Source organism: Acipenser ruthenus, chromosome 39 (assembly GCF_902713425.1).
Source record: "Acipenser ruthenus chromosome 39, fAciRut3.2 maternal haplotype, whole genome shotgun sequence".
In the NCBI taxonomy this organism is placed as follows: domain Eukaryota; kingdom Metazoa; phylum Chordata; class Actinopteri; order Acipenseriformes; family Acipenseridae; genus Acipenser; species Acipenser ruthenus.
In genome coordinates, this window is record NC_081227.1 from 2,126,169 (window position 1) to 2,142,949 (window position 16,781).

A 16,781-nucleotide genomic window follows, 5' to 3' on the forward strand; every position below is an offset into this window, starting at 1 on the left:
GAAGGTCAGCGAGCAGCCTCTGATACCAGAACCGAGCCACTTTCATTTTTATACACCTAGAACCCAGTGTGAGGAGAACCAGCCCCTGGCAATTGTACCTACCCATGTCATTACACAATTGAGACTCGGGTGTTCCGTTATTACCTCATAACATGCCACAGAAATGCCATCATCACTATGATTGTACAACCTTTGAAATGTATTTATGTACCTCTGTTTGTCTGAAATGGCCCTGTTGCCTGTAGTTCAGTGAAAGAGTTTTTAAAGGCAGGGCTTGTGAAGAGTTTCGTCAGTGAGCTGTGGTTTTAGAACAGATGGCATTAACGAGTGCCATCTCTCAGCAGTGCTTTATTTGCTGTTCCATTATTGAGTAATACCAGCTGATCTCCTTTAGAAAACAATGGGACAATCGTACCCAGCTGTTAATAAACAAAAACAAGTTTCATTTAATATAAAAAATGAATGGAAATTCTTCCAAAATAGGTACGTATGAGTGCGCATAGCCCTGACATGGCCGTGGCCGTGTGCAGAACAGGTGCGACCTTCATTCAGAACAACTAACCAATCAAATGATTCATGCTGTTGATGTGTGGCTGCATTGAAGTGTGCATGGAACGGTGGCAGTTTGTAGAGTTTCTATTTGGTTCATTTTATACTAAAGACCTTGCCATTGATCTGCTACAGCCTTTAGAAATGGCATTGCATCAGATGAAAATCACATTAAGATCAGCGACACGGTTTAGTTATTCTTCCTAAACTATATATTGTTAACATCTAGCTCAGGGTGCTAGAACATGCCAGCAGATTGTCACCCCGCAAGTTCAGAGCTACATATTTACTTTCATTTAGAGTGCCCGTTTTTTTTAACCCGTGTTTTTCTCTGGCATTAGGCATGTTAATCATGTTCCCTCCACCACAACAGCGCAGGAGAGAAGAAGGATAGTCGGTGTGTCTCTTTACACCCAGGAGCTCGACACCTGTCTGACTGCGTGACTCATCCTTTGCAAGGTAAGCCCTATAACAATATATTTGAACGATATCTAGTATTTGCAACTCTACAATAAAGACATGAAAACTTAACAAGTATATGACACGAAATAGCAAGCAAATAATACTGGGGTTGACACAATGAACCTAAATGAGAGTGGATCTAAATCCCATCATTAAAATTACACTTTAGGTTATGGATCAGTAATAAACAATCAGTCATGATCTATACATGTGCAATAAATGGTGTTATAAACAATATCAGGCCGTTGTTAATATCAATGATTAAAGCATCATTGAAATAAATAAAGAGCTCATGTATTTAAGAGTGTGGATAGGGTTACAGCAGCATGTTATCTGATGATGAAACAAAGCTACAGTGATTAAAGGTTAAAGAAAGAGAAATAACTAATTTTAGAAGAAGAAGAAGAAGAAGAAGAAGAAGAAGAAGAAGAAGAAGAAGAAGGAGGAGGAGGAAAATGCGGATTAGCAAGTCAAAGCAAGGATGCAGATGTGTTTCCCAGGTACAGGCAAAAGCAAGAGAGACTAGATAGTGTTCTGTGAGAGGAAAGACAGGAGCTCAGATCTCATTCCGATTGGCTGATTCAGCAGATGCATCACAGGTACAAGTAAGTTATTTATTCTTGGAGGGGGTGAAAAAAAGCGAGCGTGAATTGGCCAGGACAATAGGTCTGTATAGTTTTCTAAGTTGCTTGGTAGAGTAGCACTGTATACTGAGTCAGAAGAGGAGACCAGGCGGGCCTCCTATTTTTAATTTGTGCTGTTAATTGCACTCTGGTCGCGCCATGTCATTTTGTCACAAAAACAGACCTCGCTGTAAGTATTCCTTTTTTTTTCTTCTTCTTTATTTGAATTCCAAAATCCTTGAAATCGAATATTGGCGACAGGCTGGCGAAAAACAAAACCCAACAAAAAAAAATACTAAAACAAAACCAAACGAAAAAACTAAAACAAAACAAAAGCAGTGTTTTTTTTTTTGGTTTTTTCCTTCGGGCACCGCAGTGCAGCTTCAGCCCTGGTTGCATGGCTTTGCAGAGGAATATATTTTCCACAACGGACATCTTCTTTTCCAGAACAAGAAAATATCTATAGTAAAACCCAGCGAATTTTTGAAAGCGTTAACTTTTTGTCTATTTGTCTTTAATTTTTTTTTGCATACCCGCCTTTGCAAGCGCCTGTGAATAGCGTACAGCACAAATTTGCATGGAAAGTATTAAACAAAAGCCTTTTCACAGCTTGCGCGTTTGCTGTGAATTGCCCTGGAGTCAAGGACCCAGAAAACTTACATTTGGCACCGTGCCAACGCATTCTTCGCGAGTAAATTCTAATGAAGACAGGAGCCAGCACGTTTAATAAAAATAAAGGAAAAAACAAAGAAACGACGAGAGCCCTAGAGAAAAAAAGATCTTTCGAAGCTGCCTGGTTCCAAGGTTGGAGAAAGAATTGCTGAGAAAAATGACTGTTTATAAAGAAAGAATAGTCGAGGGAGAGAGAGAAAGAGAGAGAGAGAGAGAGAGAGGCAGAGGAATATCTGTACCCAATCAAAATTGGTTTGCTTTTCAGAGTTCTGTCAAATTATGAGCGGTTCTTTGTTCACCCAATCGCCGGTGTCATTATTGTAAAACTAATGGGTTATTAAGATGGTAATGTAATTAGATTTAGCCATTTAACTAATCTTATGCGGTTCATTTTATCCCCTTAGGCTGAGAAAGACGAGGGCGGGGGGGGACTCAGGAGAATGGGGGAGTATGATGTGAGAGATGCTAGACACAACAGTGGCACTGAGTGCTGTACATGTATACTGTGTGTGCTGTTCCATTTTTCATTTTCTCTTGACTCTTTAGAAGCCTCGTCCTGTTGTTTGAATAAACCGTCAGCGCTGAGCAGCACCATTTTTTCCCCCCTAGGAGAATAAAAAAAAATTAGAAAATAAATTATCGAACTAAACTGTAATGGCCCACTTGGAGTACAAAAAACAGCCATTTTAATACTGTGGCCTTTTACGTTATGGAAACACATTTTCAGATGGAAAGAAATGTTTATTTATTTTTGTGTACATGGATTGTTCTGATTCCGCCCTGTGTATGTTTTTTAAAATTATTTATTGAAAATAGAATTAGGAAATTCATATACACTGCTTTGTTATATGTTATTAAATCAATTCATAGTAATTGCTTGCAACAGAAATGTGGTTTTGAAAATTAAATGTGTGGGACATTTAATCATAAAAAGATTGTGTTTTTTTTTTTATATCTCAGAATGTAGTTCAGGGATTATCTTCACATCTGCCAGAATGATATTTCTATTTTAAGACAGCTCTGCATGAGCGGATAGTGCACTAAATAAAATGAAAAGTTCACATCCACATGCCTTTCAGGTCCATGGATGATATCCACGATTGTAAAATGGGGCTTTTTCCTGCAGCTCGATGGCTCGTGCGTTTTCATCCTTGAACGGGATTGCCTAATGATATTTAAGTCAAGCTATTTTCTATTTTATATACACAAATCATGTCAATTATAATACAGAAATAAAGATCCACTGTGTATAAAACTATATTAAGTGTTTCATGTTATCTTTATTATTTGTTGTGCAATAAAAATAATATTTATTGCAGTAAACTCACACTATACATATATGTACAATAGTTATGCTTTAAATCTGGGCTTTGATGTTGTTTTAGCAGTTGCTCAAACTGAAAGGGGATGAATACACATAAGATGTAATTAAACCATGAGGACCGAATACAGTGGAAACAATGTAAGATTATTGTAAGAGCAATGCTGAGAGCTATTACAAGTTCCTTTTTAATGAGAGTAACGTTGGCACTGTCTGTTATTTTCATGCCTGTTTGAGAGGATTTTCCTTTTGTTTTTAAAAAGAACAAACCACTAGCAACGCAGCACTCCAGATGGAGTTTTTGTCTTGCAGTGAATTGCATTAAACTAAACTATTTAGGCAATTATGTTATAACTACCACTGTCTGCAGCTTTAGTCAGTTAAGTATACAAATAAATTATATTTTAATGGTGTCTGTTTGCAAACTTTTTAACTGCTGTATACGTGGCAATATTATTAATACAGCTATTAAAAAAGGGTTAAAAATATATATAAATTTAAACTACTTAAAAAAAATAGATGACAGTATAAATTGAGTGAGATTAACGTGTGAATTACAAAATACAATACAATACAAAAATATAATAAAACATTGAAATTCTATTTTTTTTTCTAATGAAGTGAATATATAGATAGTCTATTTCCTATGCTTTTGGAGTGTGTGTTATTTTTCTACTCAAAGCTATACTCTTGTGTAACCTGGAAAAAAAAAAACTGAAAAAAAACCCCCAGCAGCTGATCTGGGCTTTGCTTTCTGAAGGCGTTCGGCATTGCCAATCCTAGCGTGAAATGCAGACTCCAAACACACAGCCTGGGAAAATCTCTTACAAGAGCTGCAGTGTCCCCTTCACACTGGGAAACGGGTGCTTAAAAAGACACTTGCTGTAAAAACCATTGCACAATCTTCCTGACTCACCGTAACTAATCCATGGGTATGTATCTACAGCAGAGGGGAGAGGTTGTGTGCAGACTCGAAATAGATGTTTTAAGAGAGTGTATGTCAGTTGATTTGGGGCTAGGTATTTTAAAGAATGAGAAAAGGGCGCATGAATATTTCCCTTAACCGGATTTCAGTTTGTAATGTTTTTTTTTGCTGTATTAATCATGACTTTAATAAGCGGTGTATTGTGTACTGTAATAAATTCACACGAGGGCTCGGCTGCATTGTAAACTCTTAGCTGTACGTCTTTCTTGCTCACCCATTCACAGATGTGTGTGTGTGTTCGCTGAACTCTTTTTAAAAAAATCTTTTTCCTTTGTCAGGGGGGAGCTTGAACGCCACAGCAGAAGCCTGAAGCAAGAACGAGTAAGTGCATTATTTCTGAATACGTGTATGTCTGTCTTGTGCGTCTGTAAGATCCTTCCCGAATGACAGAAAGCACTTTTCCCATTACTTTTCTATGCTAATAATTCACATTTTCTCAATTGATATACGAAGATGTGCCTCATAAAAGAATGCACGTGATGGGGGATACTCTCTTCTCTAGCTCTCTCGCCCTCTCCCTCTTTCTGTCTCTCCTGTTAAGCCCCTCATATTTGGCTGTCTGCCAGCCCCCCCCCCTCCTTTCTCAAGGGAGCCTTGTTCTAATAAAAGCACAATATAATTCATCTCATTTGGATCTCTCATCGTTAAAGATACAACGTCTTTTCTGTAACAATATCAACTCCTTCTTTTGTATTTTCATTTGTTTTAATGTGCAATGTGTGTTTACAGTGGTTTAGACTCTAAATTATTTTAAATATCCTGTTGTGGCATTCAGCAACTGCTTTAAATACTGTGTTTTAAAAAATCACTTCATGAGGAAATCATGATTCTTATGCTTAAGAAGAGAGCTACATTTAATGCGTTTGGTTGGTCAGTTATGTGGTGTAGTATTTTGTATTTATTGGTGGCTTTAAGATCACCTGACTGTGAATTTTTTCAGTTGTAATATTGAACTAACGGTATCTTCATTCTAATTACAAGATATTTACTGGATCAAATATATAATGTTTTCTCTTTAAAAAAAAAACTCACTGCAGAAAATCATAATGCTGGATTTGCCAGACAGCAACAATCACATTGGTCTAAATTTGCATGCAGATTTATACTTTATAACCCGCGTAATGCTGTGTTCGCAGTTATATAAAAAAAATAAGTCCCTCTTGATTAATTCCAAATGGCAGTATGTACTCTGTACCATAAGAAACCTGGAGTCTGCAGGAAGCAAGGTCTGCATTAGACAGTTCTATTTATTTTTGTTAAATAGCGGGCTCCAGCAAAATAATGAAGTTGATATCAAATTCCCTGAGGTTAGGCCAGCGGTAAACAGCAGAATTATTGCAGTTTCAAATTCTAAAATAAAAAAATGCTTTTACTTTAAAGAAAGCAGTTCATCTAATAACCTGCTTTTGAAACTATTACACACCAATACGCAACTTCGAGCACAAATCTGTCATTGTATTTCTAGAATCTAATATGAGCCTTTACTAGATATTCTTAAAGCGAGAGAAAATGGAATTAAGAATGTGGTGCATTGTGACAGACGCTGCGTCTGTTGGGTTGCCAGACAGTTACCGCCTATCCGCTGTGTACATTTGGGGTTATTTACTCAAGCTGATTCTCACAGCTAGCACAGGCTCGGTTACATGGACAATACACTGTATCCTCAAATGAACTCTGGACCAGATACATTAATACGCAGTTTCTGAGGCGTTTTGTGTTTTTTGTGAGCCGAGCTGCCAAGTGTCAAATGAAATAACAGCGAGGCTGTGTCTGTTTGAGGACTGTCCACGCAGCGCTGTATGGTGACAGCTGTCTCCTTGTGTGTGTGTGTGTCTGTGTGTGGGGTACATTTAGCTCGCCCTTGTGAACGGCAGAAATAAATGAGTTTTCTTACACACTAGGAAATGGGATAAGTCATTTATTTTATACAAAAGCACAGGCCAGAGGTGCTAGACAAACAGGGCAGGAGTGAAAAAGTACAAACGTGTCAGTCAGTTCCAGACCGTCCTCATCTATTTAAACCGTCCACTTATAATACTAAACCTGTGCAAAAGGACCACACATGTCAGTGTTCAATGTATTGAAAACTAATTGTACTCGGACCAGTATAATCCATACATATATCCTCATTAAGATACCTGGATTAATATCACCCAATCAATGGGAATACATATAATAGGATGCATATCACAAGTGAGTTACAGAAAACACAACAATCCAAGTCTTGGACGAATTCAGCACTTAGCTGGATTAATCGCAGGGTCTATATAAACAGTGTTCAAATGCAAGATGTGTTGCAAACTGAACTGGACGATCCTAAACAACCAGGCTAGACACATGCACTTTAGTCATGTGCGATTTATACATTCCAACAATCATACACACACACATACATACATGCATGCATGCATACATACTTACATGCATACATAAGTGGTAGAAAATGTGGTAGTTCTTATATCCACTAGGGGCAGTGTTGTGGTGGGACAGGTTAATGGGGACACTGGTGTACCTGATGGACTTAAAAAGTTTAGACATGATTCTGAGAGCACATCCCAGACCCCAAATGATAGAAACACAGTAAGATGATATAAGTAAAGGCAACTCTGGTCTTCCTACCCACACCATTGTTATTTAAGGGAATTGATGAAATGAAGACATGATTTTGAGAGTTCTACTGAGACAACAGGCATGCTTTAAGGTAACTGAATCCTTTGAGGAGGAGCTGTGCCTCAGTGCAGCCTCTGTATCAGTGCTGGCTCTCTGCTCTCAGGGTAAGTTTGAACCTTATTGCAGTATTAACTTAGATCCAGCTGACGGCATTGACAAACGTGAATATGTGTGCTGCTCATTTCAGAAGAAGGGAATCTTGATTGAAGAGGCAAGGTCTATCCACTTCTTTAAAGTGGAAAATAATACTGCTGATGGTATGAAGTAACAAGCAACTGCAGCTGCAGAAAACCAATTCGATATATTTTATAAATTAAAGGGTTATTTTATGTCTTCTGCATTAACTTAGTGAGACTCAATTTTTTAGACTTGGAATGCCTATTTAAAAATTTGAATTAACTGAGATATATTGAGCATTTGAAATTGGTTTTATGCAGGTAGAATATGTTCTAAGTTTAACCAGTAGAGATGTGTCAATGAATCGCCATAACTTAATTGAGGCTTATTTTGTTAAACATTCATTGATGTATTGTTATGCTTCTCTATGATTTGATATCTTGACAGTGACCGTGGAACAGAGGTTCAAAGGGATAGCGTGAGGGAACACGTGTTGTTTCTTTTACCATAGTGACACAGCCCATCCCATCCCCTTGTTTGTGCTTTCTCCCTCCCTGCATTCAAACCCAACAAAGAGAGATCTGTAAAGCACAGCGGGGCTCTCATTAGGGTATAGTCCTCTGACAGGCTCTCAACTACGTATTTGTTTTCTTAATTATTTGTTTTCTTAATCTGCTGGGACAAGCCCAAGTTCTGAAGAGAGTTGCAGGCTGCAGTTGGTAAAAGATTAAAGGTTGGTTCATACTTCAGACCGACATCATTTCTGGTCGGAATGATGTCATCCACGCTCTTGAGACGTGCGTCGTCCTTTTTTTTTACAGCCTTTTCTCATGCGTGTGTGACCTGAAATCGCACAGGGTCGGATAATGTTGAAAACATTCACTGCCTGGCCAGTCTTTAATTCATTTCTGTTTTTTTAAAAGGAGAAAACAAATCATGTTAATGTTACAAAAAACCCCCAAAACAATAGACTTTAATTAAAAGCTAGAGTAAATGCTTTAAAAATACAGCCATACGTAGCTGTGAATATCAGCATTTATTTTACATTTCCTTTTTTAAGGTGTTTGCATTCATGCTTCTGTTTCTAATAGCGATAGTGTACTATATCCCTTCTCAGGTTCTCTAACATCAATTTCACAAGGTAATTGTAAGCAACAGACTTTGACCGGGAAACTCGAAATCTATCCAGTCCATAAGCCACCATCAGTCACGTCTCAGGAGATTTCGGTTAAATAGTATCTTGAAACCAGCAGCACATTACTGACCACTTTACTGACCGGCAAGGGGGACAAGAAACAGCTAGTGGAATCTCCACTGGAGCAAATAAAATGGCCTTTCTTTGTAATTGTAGGCACGTTGCTGTCCTGTACCTGGAATCCAACAAAAAGGCTGCCATTGAAGCTGTAACCTAATTGGCAAGCCATTATAGGCTGAAATATTTCCAGTCTGCCAGATTATCAGGAGCTGGGAGAGAGGTATCGGGTGTCGTCTGTGTAGGCGGCCGGCTGGCTTTTCGTAGGCAGTGATAGCGATGCAAGAACAGTGCTGCTTGTTAGTCCAACACGATGGTTTGTAAAGTGACAGAGTGGTTGTGATGTCCTCGCTGGTGCCATACGAGATCAGTCAAGTACTGTACTTCTTCCATGCATGCAGAACTGAAGACAAAACGTGTCACACAACAAGCACTGAGAGGTCTGGTGTGAGTCACTTTATCATATTCAATGCTGCTGAGTGAATAGATTTTTATTACCAGCTCTCGTTTCTCCTGAATTCATTCAGATTCAGTGAAAGAATGTAGCAGTTTAAAAATCAATAATACACTTTCTGAAGCTGCTCTTTTTATCCTGGTATTGTAATATATATATATATATATATATATATATATATTGAGTTTAAAGGATGCAATCAACAGGGAAATTTCATGAGGTCGCAGTGATTGTAGACAATAAACTTTAAACTTTACTTCAAGTTTCTGCCTTCTCTGAAGAAATGTGAGACTGTCGTCACTAAGGAAGGGCTGAGTGTCCCTCCAGAACATTTGAAACCCTATTTTAAACACCTTGCAGCCGTCCCTGCTGCCCACAGTCTCCTCAGACCCCGTCAGCAGTGTTGCGTTTCCATATTACTTTCTTTTTTAGCTTGCGTACGTGTACAGTTTGACCGCACATATTATTGTGCTCCACGACTCGGCAGAGGCTTCTTTAAAAACAATGCCTCCGCTGCAATCCCTTATCAGGGGTGCTGCTTGTCAAATGGAGGGATTTATTATTGTGTATTGTGAGTTCTTTTATTTTCCAGTGGATGGTTTTCACTGGAGCGGGCTGTACGTCCCTCTGTGAGTCCTGTGATAAGTCATATGTGTAACCATTCGATCTGCACCACTGAATGGCATGTAAGAGTGGAGAGCTCTGTGAAGCACCCAGCGGCTCAGCCATCCAGCTAGCATTTCACTGCTTCAGCCAAGAAAAGAGGGTGGAAACAGCCCCAGATCGCTGTCTTATCACAAAAGAGACAGACACGTATGGTGCTTGCAAACGTGGAAATCAATCCTTAGATGAACGCGAGATATAGTACGTTTTCTTTCTGTATGCACTAGTTAAACATTGAGGAGCAACAACAATGAAGCTAGATGGAGGATAATCCTGGTTATTTACTGGAAAAAAGTCTTTCTATGTTTTAGTCGCTTTCTTTTAGTTAGTTTGGAGTTCCTTCTTTCACATTTTTGTCTGCTTTTCAGCAATGGCTTTTTCAAATGAAGCTGTACAGCTTATATATCTAGCAACAGAGGGGATGCTGAATTCAAGTTCCCTTTTCCAAATTAAATGTGTGAAACTTATTTAACAACCTTCAGAGTGTCTTTATGGACAAATCCAGGCTGCATATGGGAAAAGGAACATAATATCTCATTGGCTGAAACAGGACAATCATAACCAAAAAATAATTCACAACATTTCATGAAGTTTAACATACCTTTGTCAGGGAAAAATGTGTTGGAAAACAAACAGTGGATGCCATGGTAATTCCGCTAATGTATTTCTATTTAAATCTACTAATGTGCTTATGATGGCATTTACTACATAGTTAATGATGTAACAATCTACTATTCCTTTCTATTTAAGCCTTCAGGCATCATGGTATTGAGTTTATCCATTTATTTTCCTTTTAATCTTCTATATTTACTTGATCTAATTGTATTCTGAAACAACACATTTTAGGTCATTCATGTTATGTATGTATGTGTGTATATATATATATATGTACACTGTACATCATTTGAAAAGGCCATTCTGATATACAGTATATGGAGACAAGTCTTTAGCGCAAGTTATTAAGAGCATCAAACCCTAATAAAGTCATGTATAAATAATCCTGCTCTTCCCCAGCTGTTGTGTAGAACCCTTCCTGGCCCTGTTTGTGTTTCATTCTCTCTCCTGCACACAGGAAGACATGTCTAATTAATGCACATCCCCACTTCTCATCCTTCACACAACGGTCTCGCAGACACAAAACACATCAGTCTTTCAGTTCAGCGGGAGATACGCAGCAGTGTCTGAATGACCGCAGTAAGACATGTAGGTTACAGTGTGTGCTTCAGATGGTTAAGGTGCTGCGCTCTGTCTTTCTGCACACATAGCTCTGGGCAGTTCTTTTCCGGTGGATTGTCAAAGCACGATATGTACAATGCGATGAATTCTGCTGCGACCTGTCAAAAGATGAACTTGCTGACCCAACACCTGCGTGTTTTGAATGACAGTAATCTCAGACAATCGCTTGCTATGGGGGGAGGGGAAGGGGGCGTTTCTTCCTCTTTGACCTACAATTGTGTAATGTAAATTTTTAGAGCAGTTTCTATCGTGAATCGTTTTCTTCAAGTCTAATTGTTTTTTCCACTGTAATGATTCAGTCGTCTTAATTTAAAAGTTTGATTACTTTGTGGGTATACCCACTTGACTACTGAAGCCATATATTATTTTGTAAATAAAAGAACAGTCTTGCCATTAATCTGTGTCAGGTGACATGTCATAACATTCTAAAACGTTAAAGAATAAAAAGCCCTGCTGTCTGGCTGCTTGTTGTGATAACATCTCAGAAAGTGAGGCGAAGAGAGGAAAATCAGACCTGCTTACACAAAACACTGACTGACACTCTTCACTGGCTTTACCTCCAGGGAACCTGCTTAGAAACAATATGATAGACGAGGAAAGGGGGAGGGGGGGGAGGGGGGGGGGGGGTCATTAGCAAGCAAGGCCTGGGCTTAGAAAAGCTTTTAATCTGCTCCGTCACTGAAAAATGTATTTTCTGGTCAAGCAAAAAAAGCTATATTTGTAATACGTTTTAAAGCCTTTTGACTGTCACTCAAATAGAACATTCACGCTGAGGCACCATAAAAAAATGTCACTTTTACACGATGAGGGTCTTTGTTTAAACACAAATTATCATGGTTAGTAAAATTGAAAGAGAAATCAGTGCGGAAGGGGAGTTTCTGTATGACTGTATATGTCCGTTTCAGAAACACAATTGCCACAGATTGAAGTATAAATGATAAGAGCTCAACATCTTCTACACATTGAAAGGAGGATTAGTCCAAGTATATGGACTCAATGACGGTACAAAAAAACAACCCTTTATCGTACTCCAGGCCTGAACAATCTTGGTTTGGTTGTTTGTTTACCTGGACAATGTAGAGTATGGTATCAGAACACATAGGGTAACATAGAAAAGTCCTTAACAATTTCATTTGGGATTTATAATCTGTAATGTATCAAAGTTGCTTCTCTCCATTTCAAGTCAGTTTTAAGCAATACCTAAATGATTGGTTGGCAGGTTCTTCCATGTCTAATTATTGATGTTCAGAACTTCCGAGTGTCATTTGGCTGACAGTGGTATGGCGGGTGTTTCAGATTCTTCGTCCTACCCTTGTAGGTAGGATGCCAGTTTCCAGGGAATATTTCAGTCGTTATTAATATATGCTGACTGATCCTTTTCTTTCAGTAGGTAATTCAAGCAGGGGCGGTGCTGTTTTTTTGATCATGTATCTCATTTTCGGAGGCTCTGAAACAGCGCTGTGCTGCATTGATCTGTCGCCCATTAGCATGGCAGGACTGAACCGTGTTATCTCCTCTTCCACCCTGAAGCAAACGTTCGTGTCTGCCAGGCAGTGTCCTGGAACCGCACCAAGAAATACAGTTAAAAGGTTCTTTCATGCTTACTTATTTGGCAATTTTTCTTTTGTGCTGCCCTTTCTTTTATAAATTCTGAAGTATTGAGTTTCTAAAACGTGTCAATGCTGTTTTATAAAACACACACAATTGGTTATTGAGGGATGGCAGGATGTTGTAATAATATGTATAAAAAGGGCCAGTGTGTACTCTGCATGCTGCTCATCTGTACTGGGAAAGGATTGATCTCTTCTGGGTATAAATCCGAGAATGTTTTATTTTTGTAGATTGCAGCAAGAGTTTCTGTTTCCAATCGAATTGCAGCTATGGCCGAAAGCTTTGCATCACCTAGAATCCGTGTTTTTTCAGTTAACGAAAACTAAAACGAAAAATAAAAATTTTCCTTTGCGGAATAGTAATAGGAACTGGAAAATGTTTAAATACTGAAACGAAACTGAAACGACAAAAAATATACAAGAAAAACGAATATTTTGAGTTGTATTAGGAAAATGCTATGTAAACAGCACAGCCAAGCTGCAGTGACTTCCTGCTCTGTGACTCTGTTGCTCAAAGCATGTGGGTGGATGTGTTTGCACTGTCAAAAAACAGAACTGGAATTCTAAGAGATAAATACGTTTTTTTTTATTTATTTTTTTTGTATGCAGCAACTCAGCGTGAACCTAAAAAAGTCTCTTAAAATGTAAAGATATTGAAAAAGATTCTTTTTTTTTTCCAAAACCGAAATATATCTTTCTGAATTTAGTTAACTGCAGCTAAAACTAAAACTAAATAATAATTTAAAACGGAAACTAAATAGAAACAAAACTGTAACTGAATTGAAATGCTGAAACTGAAAAAAAAAATACTGCCTACAATTTTAGATTGAGACAAAAAAAAAAAAAAAAAACATCATTTAGATCTTTTATTTAACATTATATAATCAAATATAAACTACAAAATTATATCTCAAAAGTCTACCGGAAACCACACTAGTAGTACGGTATTTCATGTTAGATTATGAAATTCTTCCATTTTTGCCAGTTTTTTGTTAAGTATATGGAAAACTACAACGCGGTTTGTAATTCAACACGTTAACGTAACCTTCAGCAGCTTTCATTCGACTTTATGAAGCAAAATGAGTTCATTCTATAGGGGGATGCAAAACCTTTGGCCATAGCTGTAGGCATCATACAGAATACTAGATTATGAAATGATGCTGATTATGTTACCCCTTCAGTCATGGGAGCAGCACAGTGACAAGCAGTCTACCCTAAATGCTGCAAGGCAACAATCTCAGAGCAATCACAAGCTGGGGAGTGTTCTGTTTACAAGTCAGTAAAATGACAAGTCCTGATTTAATATTTCAACTGTTTAGATCAACCATTGAGTTCACTAACCTTACTGGAAAACTACATGTATCTTTCCAATCATACACATTTGGTGAGCCTTGTGATTTTAAAAAAACGTTCTTGTGGCTTTAAAACCATGCTCCGGTCCTTATCTGCAGCACCGCAGGAGCTGCCCCTTGACAAGAGAAGTTTGCCTCTGAGTTGGTTGGTAACCCGAGCCCTCCTCTTCTCTCTGTGTGTCAGAAGTGGTAGGTTACTGGTTTATTGATCTGCAGGGGTCTTGTCTATCTGTACGCATGTTGTCTGAATTTGGTTCAGAGCGCATTTCTAGCTTTCTGAAAGGGATTGGGAGGGGAGGTGTGTTTCCACAAGGAGTAGCCAGTGGGAAGGAAGTAACGTTCATTTCAAATGTTCTTTTCAGCCCCGACTGCTTGGAGTGTGCTCACTGAGGAGTTTTTTGCCCGAGTTGCCTATCAGGACTCTAAATTTGAACTCACTGACACAGACTGGAGAGAGCTGGGGGATTTTGTGTTTTTTTTTTCGAGGGAAGTGGACTGACTAACAGCTATGAATGATACAGAGAATGAGAAATGGGGTTGCTGTAGTTGTGCTGGTTTGGTGTTTGCTGTGCATTGAAGATTGTCTGGATAACATAAGAAGGAACTTTATTGAAAAAAGAAGAGGGCAAACTGCAGCCTTCTCAGTGGGTCAGTATTGCACTGGAGATGGGTGTTTTTAAAACTTGTATTAGTGTTTTCAGTTTGTGCTTCTTATCTACCACCATACTGCTGTAGCACACGCACAGAAAGAAACCTCTGTGTTTAACAAATGTAATGTTGGTAACCTATTATTCTGCATGCCACGTGGAGCAAAAGTTTTATTGAATGTAATAAGTATGTAGCTGCTCACACCACTGTAATCAAAAGCTGTTTCGAAATGCAGTTCAGATCGAGACCTGGTATTTAACACATGCCTAAGGGCATTACATCTCCCGTCGAGTCAAAATATATCCAGAAGCTTTTCTTTTTTTTCTTTTTAGGAGAATTCAGTCTTTTGGAAAGTGGTATTTCTGCAGCGAAAAGCAGGTTAAATGCAAATTGAAATGCGTTCTAAAGGTTGAGGTGCACTTCTCTGTACAAGAAATGACACGCATACAGACTTTACAAAGCAAACCTATTAAAAGGAAAACGAATGTAGTATTCTGAACTATAAACCTGCGGATACTTAAATGTGATTATAATAATAAAACACAGCACTGATTATGCAGCTGTTTTCTTGGATGACGTAGTGAATTGTTTCAGATAGCTGAAGAAGGTGATATTTGTTTTCTGGTGTGCGTCTCATGATGATCCTGATTCTTGTGCAGTTTAGGGACAGGCCTTGTCATCACTCACACCTATAGGGATGCCTGAATGTTGGATACAAACACAGACAGGCAGAAACGCGTTTATATCGAGTCCATGTAGGGGTGACAGCTGTGTTTGTGTTCAGTTTTCTGTGGAACTTTGCTCATATCAGAACGGGGTGATGCATTCTGGATGGGTGAACCCAATATATAAAGAACACACAGCACAAGTGTGCAGTAAGATGTTTCAGAACAATGCCAGTTCAAAAGAAAACAGTGGGCCAAATATCTTCTTTTATCATGCAGTATTCTCCAGGAGTTTGAAAATGCAAAAGCAAAATGCAAATACCTTTCAGCTCCCGGGTTAAAATTCAGAGATAGCGCCACATATCATTGGCAAACAGAACTTCTAAAAGAAACAACAACATGTATTTCTAAATCTTAAAGGCTGTTGTCAGCTGAACAGGTGTTCCGAATCGTTATCAGTATATTAAAACCCTATTTGAAAACTAAAACCTCCAATGCATTTACTGAGAAGTGGTGTGTGGAAAGGCGGAGGGTTTGTGCTCCTAATGATGTGACAGCGTAAACAACATGGACAGCCAACAAGGCTCCGATGAAGCCACAGAAACTCCAGAAGAACGCAGTAAACCCAACCTGACCAACACCGCTTATAAAAGTTTACCTCAGTATCTTTGCACGTTATATTTTACCATAGTTGTACTGTCCATTTATCATAGTTTACCCTGGTTTGCCATGTTTATTAATATGCTTTACCTTAACTCGCTATTCTTTATAATGCTTACCGATGCTGTACCATGCTTTTACTATGGGAAACTTTTCTAAGGGGCGTTATATTTTATTGAAAGGCTGGACGCGATTGTTAGACTCTGTATTTAAATAGCTCTGTATAGTACTACTAAATCTAAATCAGTATTATAAGTAAAAAAAAATGGTATCAGAGCATTCCTTTTTGTCATTGATCCCTCTATGCATGTGCAACTCTTGTGAAAGCTGGACGCTGTCCCTTTAAGAGCCGCTCTCCTGGGTGAATCCAGGTTGAATAGCCAGCATTGTGTACAGAGTGCCAGTAAGGCTGGGGTCATTCCAATGCCTCTGTTTGCATTATGAAAAGCTAACAATACCACTTTACCTCTTACTTCAGCTGCCTGGGAACGGTTCTCGTTCCCAGCAGTGTTTGTATTTCTTTACCTATGTAATAAAAATGCTGGGAAAAAAAAACATACGTTTAAGAAGATCGAACCATTGGTCCTGGAAGACATGCAAAGTATGATGAATTATCTGCAGCTGTCACTACAATGGAGGCTGTTGTCCTTCATCCTTTATGCTCCTTATCTCACTCTCCAAGTGAGCCGTGGAGGCCAGTGTGCAGCAGATAAACAAAGTGTGGGATTGCCAGGCCAAACCTTAGTTATCAGCTCTATTTTTAATATAGGACGTGAGAGAAACTTAGCTGCTGTTGTTGTGAGGGTCATGACAGCCATCAAAAACAGACCCTAGCTCACCTG

The 16,781-nt window shown here is 38.6% G+C and overlaps 1 long non-coding RNA gene across 4 annotated transcripts in view; it reads left to right on the plus strand.

Annotated features, from left to right (window-relative positions):
- The first annotated feature begins 771 nt into the window (after window positions 1–771).
- Window positions 772–16,781, plus strand: part of LOC131707214 (uncharacterized) — a 115,311-nt gene continuing 99,301 nt past the window's right edge. For 3 of the 4 annotated variants that reach the window (XR_009311035.1, XR_009311032.1, XR_009311034.1), the window contains exons 1-2: window positions 4,424–4,559; window positions 4,891–4,933. This is a non-coding gene — a long non-coding RNA (uncharacterized LOC131707214). Of the gene's footprint in view, window positions 1,825–4,423; window positions 4,560–4,890; window positions 4,934–16,781 lie in introns of those variants that run through there. The other variant, XR_009311033.1, reaches the window with a different exon arrangement.